This window comes from Crocodylus porosus, unplaced genomic scaffold (genome assembly GCF_001723895.1).
Source record: "Crocodylus porosus isolate Cpor-Errol unplaced genomic scaffold, CroPor_comp1, whole genome shotgun sequence".
Classification (NCBI taxonomy): domain Eukaryota; kingdom Metazoa; phylum Chordata; order Crocodylia; family Crocodylidae; genus Crocodylus; species Crocodylus porosus.
The window spans coordinates 12,466,478-12,474,261 of NW_017728948.1; positions in this window are offsets into that span (position 1 = coordinate 12,466,478).

The following is a 7,784-nucleotide window of genomic DNA, read 5'->3' on the forward strand; positions in this document are numbered from 1 at the left end:
ATTTCTTTATTTCAAATGTAGGGTTTGCATTTGGACGTCTCTGTGCATGGGAAGCATTTGTTCGGGAAGGTTGGACTAAGATGCTCCTGCTCTAGCAGGGGGTTGAACTACTTGATGCTTGAGGTCCCTGCCAGCCCACTTGTTCTAAGATTCTGTTATTTTACAGGTGCAATGTAAATTCCACCCCTTGAAAATAAGGCCTATGAAATAAGGCCTTTCCAATGTAGGAAGAGAATTTAAAAGAAAAAAAGAGGTGAAGTTAAAATCACAGTAAGTGATAAGGCATGTCCTGCTCACAGTCTTTTCCTAGAATTCTGCATGTTGGGTTCTCATTTATCATACAAACCATCTGACCAACCATGAAACAGAACTGTAAGATGCTGTGATTTCAAATTTTTCTTCTTCTTCTTCTAGTCAGATAATGTTTTCCATTCTCTCTCCTGTTCTCTCAGTTCCTTTCTCAAATAAAAAGGCAAAACAAAAAGTGTGTTAAAATTGTGAAGCCACAAGAGAAAAAGATTCTTAAATAATCAAATATTATTTTGAAAGGAAGGATAGACTTCTGTAAGGCATTTGACTTAGTCACACATAGGTTGATAAAAAATAGCTGTGAACAAGATCAATGTAGACCACTTGGAATGGACTGAAAACTTGTTAGCTGATAGAGCTCAAAAAATCAGTGTAAATGAGGATTCATTATTCAATGGGGGTACATCTAGAGGTGTCCTGCAGATATAACTTCTTGATCCAGTGTTATTCAATATATTTAAGATCTTTACCAGTGAAGCTGCTGATGACAGAAACAGGTCACGTGGCAAATAATGGAGTTAGGTTAGTTATACTGCTTGGCTTACTTGTTAAGATCAGTTCATTTTTGTATTTTCACATGGCCAATTGCAAGGTCACTACATGTAAGAATAAAAACTGTTGGCCACACGGATAAAATGAAGGCATGTCTATATGACAGGGCACGATTTTTAGGATGTGCACAGCACAAGGCTTCTGAAAATCAGGTCCCTTCAAACTGTCTCAAGATAGGCACCCAAAAATAGAAGCAGCAAACTTTTGGGCTGTGCAAAACTTCGGTCCCTAATTGATTTGGCAGAGATTTGGCCTGATTCGGTGGCCGAATCTCTGAATCTGAATCGATTCAGAGAAATTCGGAAAGATTCAGAGATTCGGACATAGACACAGCTTTAAATGTTTTTTCTACATACATCTAGGTAGCAGGCAGCTTGTGAGTGTTGCAATGCTGGGGCACATGAAGGATCCCATAGGAGTGTAGGGGGCCCTCCATGTGCTCCGCAGTGAACTTGTATTTCCGGTCCACTTCTGGGTCTGTCGGGGAGCACACTGGGGCCCCCCCATGACCCCCAGCTCAGCGAACAGCTGCAGAGGGACCCCAGGTGCTCCCCCCAGACCCAGGAGGCACCAGTTGCCGAGCCAAAGAGGTGTGGGGTGGGGGGGCCCAGTGTGCTCCTCAGTGGTCCAGTTCTGGTGGTCCGCTTCTGGTCCACTTCTGGGTCTGCTGCCCAGTGTGCTTCTGTGAGACGCTCCATCCACCCCAGCATCGCAGCACTCATGAGCCACCAGCATCGCAGTGGTCATGAGCCGCGTCTGCTAGGTATGTACAGGCAAGCCCCACTTGAGGGTATTTCGCTTAGCGCTATTTCGCCATAACATTCATTTAAAATTGATACCCGATTTACTTAGCGCTCAGTGAGTTTCATTATAACGCTCACAGTCACCATTTTGGGTCATTAAAAACAATTGCGGTGGCCATCTTGGTTTGTCAAATACTTTCGGTTTCACTTAACACTCGTTTTGCTTAATGCTTGGTTTTTCAGGAACCAATTAAAAGCTCTTAGTGGGGGTTGCCTGTAGAAAAAACTTTTAAAGCTGTGTCTGTGTCTGAATTGCTGATTCTCCAAATCAGCTTTGAATCTTCAGGTTTGGATTTCACTGAATCGAATCAGGGACAGTGATCCGAATCAATGAATTGAATTACTGTCCCTGATTCTGGCTGAATCCAAATCCGAATCAAATAGGGCCCACTTTGCCCACCCCTAACAAGCATCATTAATTGCCTTTGAAAATGGAGGTCATTAAAAATAATCATTAAGTGTAAACAAAATATAGCTCCTTGTAACAAAAGGCAATAATCCAGACTTGTTTCTCCTAAAGTCAATAGAGGTTGTTTTTAGAATAGAAGTGAAAATTTGCCTTCAATATTTTTTTTGTAAAAAAGAAAAAGGAACTGTTGTTTAACAGTCTAATTATCAGTCCTTAACTCACATTTGTGAACGGTTTTTTACAGGAGGAGTTTCACTAAAATGAATAGGAGTAAGTAAGAGATTGTATGGGCCCTTGGATTGCTTTGCTTTAGTGGTTATCCTGACAAAGCCTTTGCCTCATGGCAGTGAATATTGTTTTCTATTCAGCCTAAAACACACAGTTTAAATTTAGTTGAGGAAACTCCCAGTGTACTTTCTTTCTTTCTTTCGTTCTTTCTTTCTTTCATGAAATGAGTTCAAATATGCCAAGCAAATGAAAAGGGAAAAATGTTCTGTTTGCAAAACTATTCTGATGTGTTTGTTTAAAGCCAAATGTTACTTGGTTTTAAATGACATAAAAGCATTTCTTTCTCACAGTTCTAACTCAAATCTCCTTTGCTGTAAATATTTACACTTACAAAATGCATGCATTATTAGTGACAGTGGAGGCTTTGGAAAATCCCTTTTTAGCACAACCTTTCTTCTTCTCTCTTCCAAGTATAATTCAGAAATGTCCTGCAAAGAATCTGGTAAATGAATATGTATTGCTGTTTTACATGTTGCAACATATTGGCAGTCATTCCTAATTTAAGGTGGGATACAGATAGCAAAACTTTACAGCGTAAAACAGGATCTAATCTCTCGCTAATAGAAATTCATATTCCATATTGTACATCAGGCTGTGGAAGTTTAAAATGCGGCGGTGGCGCTAACATTAGCATTCCAGAGATATTTGTTACGGTTTCTCTTGAGACTGCTCATATACACACACCCTCCTCGAGATAGCACAAGGCTCAAAATGAATTTGTTGGTGAGCTTCAGAGCCCTATTCTATTCATATATGGTTTCATTTTTCTCAACATGACCTTTGGTTCTCAACAGCGATGGCTTTGGTTTACTACTGGTTCAGAGGCAGCAGCTTTAAAGGAAAATGAGACCATGTCTTTTTTAGCTCTTAACAAAACTGTGGCCTTGTAGCGAACACAGAGATCATATCTCCCTCACAAAGTGATACACGCAGGTTAAAGGATGTCTGCCCTGTTTCATGGGAAATGCAGGTCTCTTGGACTGCTGCCTGATTTCAATAAAAATGAATGGGAAAGTATGGAAATGTGCAGTGAATAAGAAACTTCATGGATAATAGAACTTTACTGTTCTTATTATACAGAGGGGAAAAAAGAGCTCAGCAAAATGAATATTTGGATACTTAAGGGTTGCGCATGGTGAAAAGTATTTAAAAACATAAAGGTTTTATTTTTAAAATGTCCTTAACTGGGAATAATGATGATAATGAAGAATAGTGTCAGAGAATATTCTAACATTAATAATGACATATTCTTGTGTTTTTACTCTTGTTTTGTTATAAAAATTAATATTAGCAAATATAAAAATCACTAAAAGTGACCAATGTGGTTATAATGGAAAATAATTTTCAATTGTAACTTTATTGTCACAACATTATTGAAAATAAAATAATTGGAATGGTGCCTTTGGCTGGCCAAAGCTCATCTGTCTGTCTACATTAGCTCTTAAGAATATGTTATAATGTTGGTAATGAAAATACAGTTGAAATGTATATCTTTGTTTTGTATCAGTTTATGGCAGGGACAACTGTTTTAGAGTTATGGGAAAGTAGAGAAAAAATATATGTTTCTTATAATAAAATATCCCATCCATCCTTTCACTTATAAACAGGGTAAATAATGGAACTTTTCAGCCAGTTTAGTGTAGTCCTTCTATAGGATTTGTATTTTGTTTGTTTGAAAAAATATTACTCAGATTAAAGGAACTTCAATATTAAATATTGGAGATGAGCTGAAAAAACATTTATATAAGTCTGCAGAAGTTCAAAACATATAGACCATGCATGTGCACGTAGGTAGTAAGTTTCCAGTCTCATCGATACTGACAGTCATTAGTAGCTTTGCTTCCAAGAGTCCCATCTGGGTTCATGTAGTTAGTCACTGAAGTAGTTTTTCCCATATGCCAGCGTTTGGATGATTGGGTCATAAGTGCACAGGGAAATAATAGCGGAGTTGTTGTCCAGAAGCCATTCCCCCTTTTGAGTTGCCCAAAATGACTAAATGGATACATGTGGAGTAAGGAACCCTCAAGGTTTGCAATAGGCATACAGTTTGGTTAGGATAGTTTTCTGGTAAAGTCTGCAAGATGTGGTGATGCTTACTTCCAGGTCTTCTGGTTGTTCTGGAATGGGAGAGTGTGGAATTCTGCCTTGGCCAACCCGTCCCAGCGTTGACATTGCACCGTTACATAGAGCCACAGGGGCAGCTATGAACCCACCAGTTCGACAAGCATGTAAAGATGAACATAAGCTACATAAGTAGTATGCTATCTTGCAGGGAGAGTAAGGGGAACTAAAATGGATCTCTGCAGTATGTTACAGGAAACTTGCCAAGGAAAGCCTCTGCTAGAAAGAGAAACCAAAGTTAAACATCGGAGACTGACATCATTGAAGCCAACTCTGCATAAGACTCAAAAGCATATAGTGCTGCTGGTCAGAATTGCCACTTGCAGAGGCAGTCACCAGTGGGATTTTCACATACTTTCACCATTGATATTACATCCATTTCTATAGGAATTGCTGATAAAATTCCCATTGACTTCAGTAGGAGCAGAGATAGACATGTCCTGAATACTTCTGAAAATCCCATGTCACTGTATATATGGATGCCTGACTCATTAAAAAGCACAACTGTCTGTGTTAGCATCCTAAGCATAAGTAAGATTTCAGTGGGACCAAACGTTGATGTTCACTGACCCTTTCCCTTGGCTGATCTGCTATCATTCGGCCTGTGTTTTGTATTCCAGGTCCTTTCCAGCCATGTAGGTTGAAGGTGGTTGGACAGTCATGGTGCTATTGATTAGGAGTGGGATATAGCAGTACTTTATCCTATGGTCCTCTCATATCTAGGTTCTGAAAAAATACTAAGTAGAAATGGGCTTGTCTTAAAAGGTCTGGTCTGAAGCCCCCTGAACTACAGAGAAGTTCTATCTTCTGATTTTCTTTTTCTATTTACAATGGTGAATACACATGAAATGATACTTTTCAGCTCTGGGAGTGCTTTATACCCACTTTGCAATGATGTAAACTATCATAAAAGGTTCTGAATAACAGTGAATTGGGACTGGAGTCTGCATTATGTCATCATGGTCCCTATATCTTTAATGGGTTGAATCAAATTTCTCAAACTCTGGAGGAGTTCAAATGTCAATCTGAAATTTCTACTTTAGATTAGAGCCAATCAGAACTGTTTCACCTCTTTGAAAATGATCAACTTTGTGTTGAAGAACCAAAATATTTTGTTTTTGTCTGATAAAAAGGGAAAGTGAAAATGTTAAAAGAAAGCAAATGATTTTCATTATGATGTTTACTTTGTCAAAAAATCAATTTCCCATCAAAAATTTTGAGCAGCTTTAGCTAGGACCCATTTCTTCTGCTAACACTTTATCCTAGGAAGCCATTCTTTGTTTTTGTCCTTCCTCTCATATTCACAATTCATATGATGGCTTATGCTACAGCTAGTTTTTTTTTAGTAACAGGATATCATGCTTGCTTAGGTCATCTTTTTATTCCATAAAGTGGATCTACTAATCTGCTCTGATGAGCTTTTTTCCAGCAGAGTGCATGGAGCAAGATACTCTAAGCTTGTCAATAGTTATTGCTCTCTGGTTACTGGGTGCACCTGCAAAGGAGCAAGAGCAGAGAATTGGTGGGTTCTGTTTGCAGCCTTTATTCTGCTCTCTTTCCATTTCCATTGCTTGCCTGATCTTCTATCATTGTAGACTGCCCTGAATTTTCTTACTGAGGCAAGCCATTCAATTCAAGTAGAGCCGTTTGTTTTGTTCAGTGTTTCTTTCTTCTGGGAAGTGCTGTATGCAGAGTTGCTTTACCCACCTGCCAGACTTTCTTCGGTATCACTATGGCTTTGGATTTCATAACCTCTGGGCTGCAGACAGACATGCCTGCAACAAGCTTCAAGTTGGGGCTGAAAAGCTGCAATTTTAGGGAGATCAGTAGAAGGCGATCCTGAGAATGAAACAGAAGGAGCAAATATTTTGTCTTTAAAGATAGTTATGATAGCCCTGGGTTCTGGCATTATGAGTATAATAACAGCTTGCACAAATTTACTGCAAATATTTTTTGAAAAAATGTATTCGAAAATTCTTTTGCACAAGATGTATCCTTTCCCCAGGGTATTTCTCCTCTCCCTTGCTGAGGAAACAGAAAATCTGAGTTTGCTTTGAAGCAGTGGTTGGTTGTTCTCAAGTTGAATGCACAACTGAGACTGTAGTTTACAGTCAAAATCCCCACTAAGTCAGCCATTATTATATCTAAGCAAATTGTGTCCTAGCTCCCATAATGTGTGGGGTTCAAGAGGACACATGGGAGGTCTCCTTTCATGTGTGTGCGTGGGAAGGGGCAAGAACAGGCTGGCCTTGGCACTACCCAACCGTGTGAATTAGCCAGATTAGCTGTATCAGCCCACCAACAGGCATATGCAGAGCAAGGCAAAAAGTGGGACAGGGGAATTACTCTTGGAGCAAGGAGCTCAGGACTTATTTCTGGTCTGGCCCTGGGGCAGCACAACAATTTAGACCTTGATATGTCCTCAAAAGAGCCCTGTAAACTAAAAGAGAGTGGTTGAGTGTGGTGGTGCCACTGCTTTCAAAAGGCCAATCGTTCCTCCCTTTACTGTGCAAGTAGATCCATTAAAGGCATTGGAGCTGCTCATGGGGTAATGTATACAGAACCAGGATCAATGGGACTGCCTGTGAACTAAGGTCTGTGAGCTGGAGTAGCATTTTCTACCATTTTGTTCTGCTCCAGACAGCCTGCCCCTTAGCCACCTCCATGTTGCTTTTGGTTATTTGGCACCATCCCAGGCAACTGTTTGTCAGTGCAGGAAACTTGAGGGTGCTGCTCTGGAAGAAGTAAATAGAAAAAATCCCTAAGGAAGTAAGGGAGACAGAATCAGGCCCTTAGTAATGTCACTCATTCATCACCTTAACAGCAATGCCAGAACTGATTACTGGTATTGGAAAGCCAACTTCGATGTGCTCAGGACAGAAGTCAGGGAGGCACTCAGAGCCCAGGGTGTAGCTAGTATGGGGGTCCAGGAAAGGTGGTCTTTCCTCAAGGAGGCAATTCCTTCCTCAAGGACACAATTCCTCTGCGCAGGAAGGCGGGAAAAGGGTCCAAAAAAACTTCATGGCTGAGCGCGGATATCCAGGCTGGCCTGAGGGCAAAGAAAAAAGTGTACTGGCGGTGGAAGCAGGGGGCAGGGACAAAGGAGTACATCTCCCTGACCCGAGCTTGTAGGGATTTGGTGAGGGAGGCTAAAGCAGCACTGGAGCTTAGATTAGCTGCTGGGATTAAGGATAACAAAAAGTCCTTCTTCAAGTATATAGGTAGCAAGAAGAAGTCTTGGGGTAACATTGGACCCCTACAGGGCAGGGCAGGGCAGGGCAGGGCAGGGCAGGGCAGGGCAG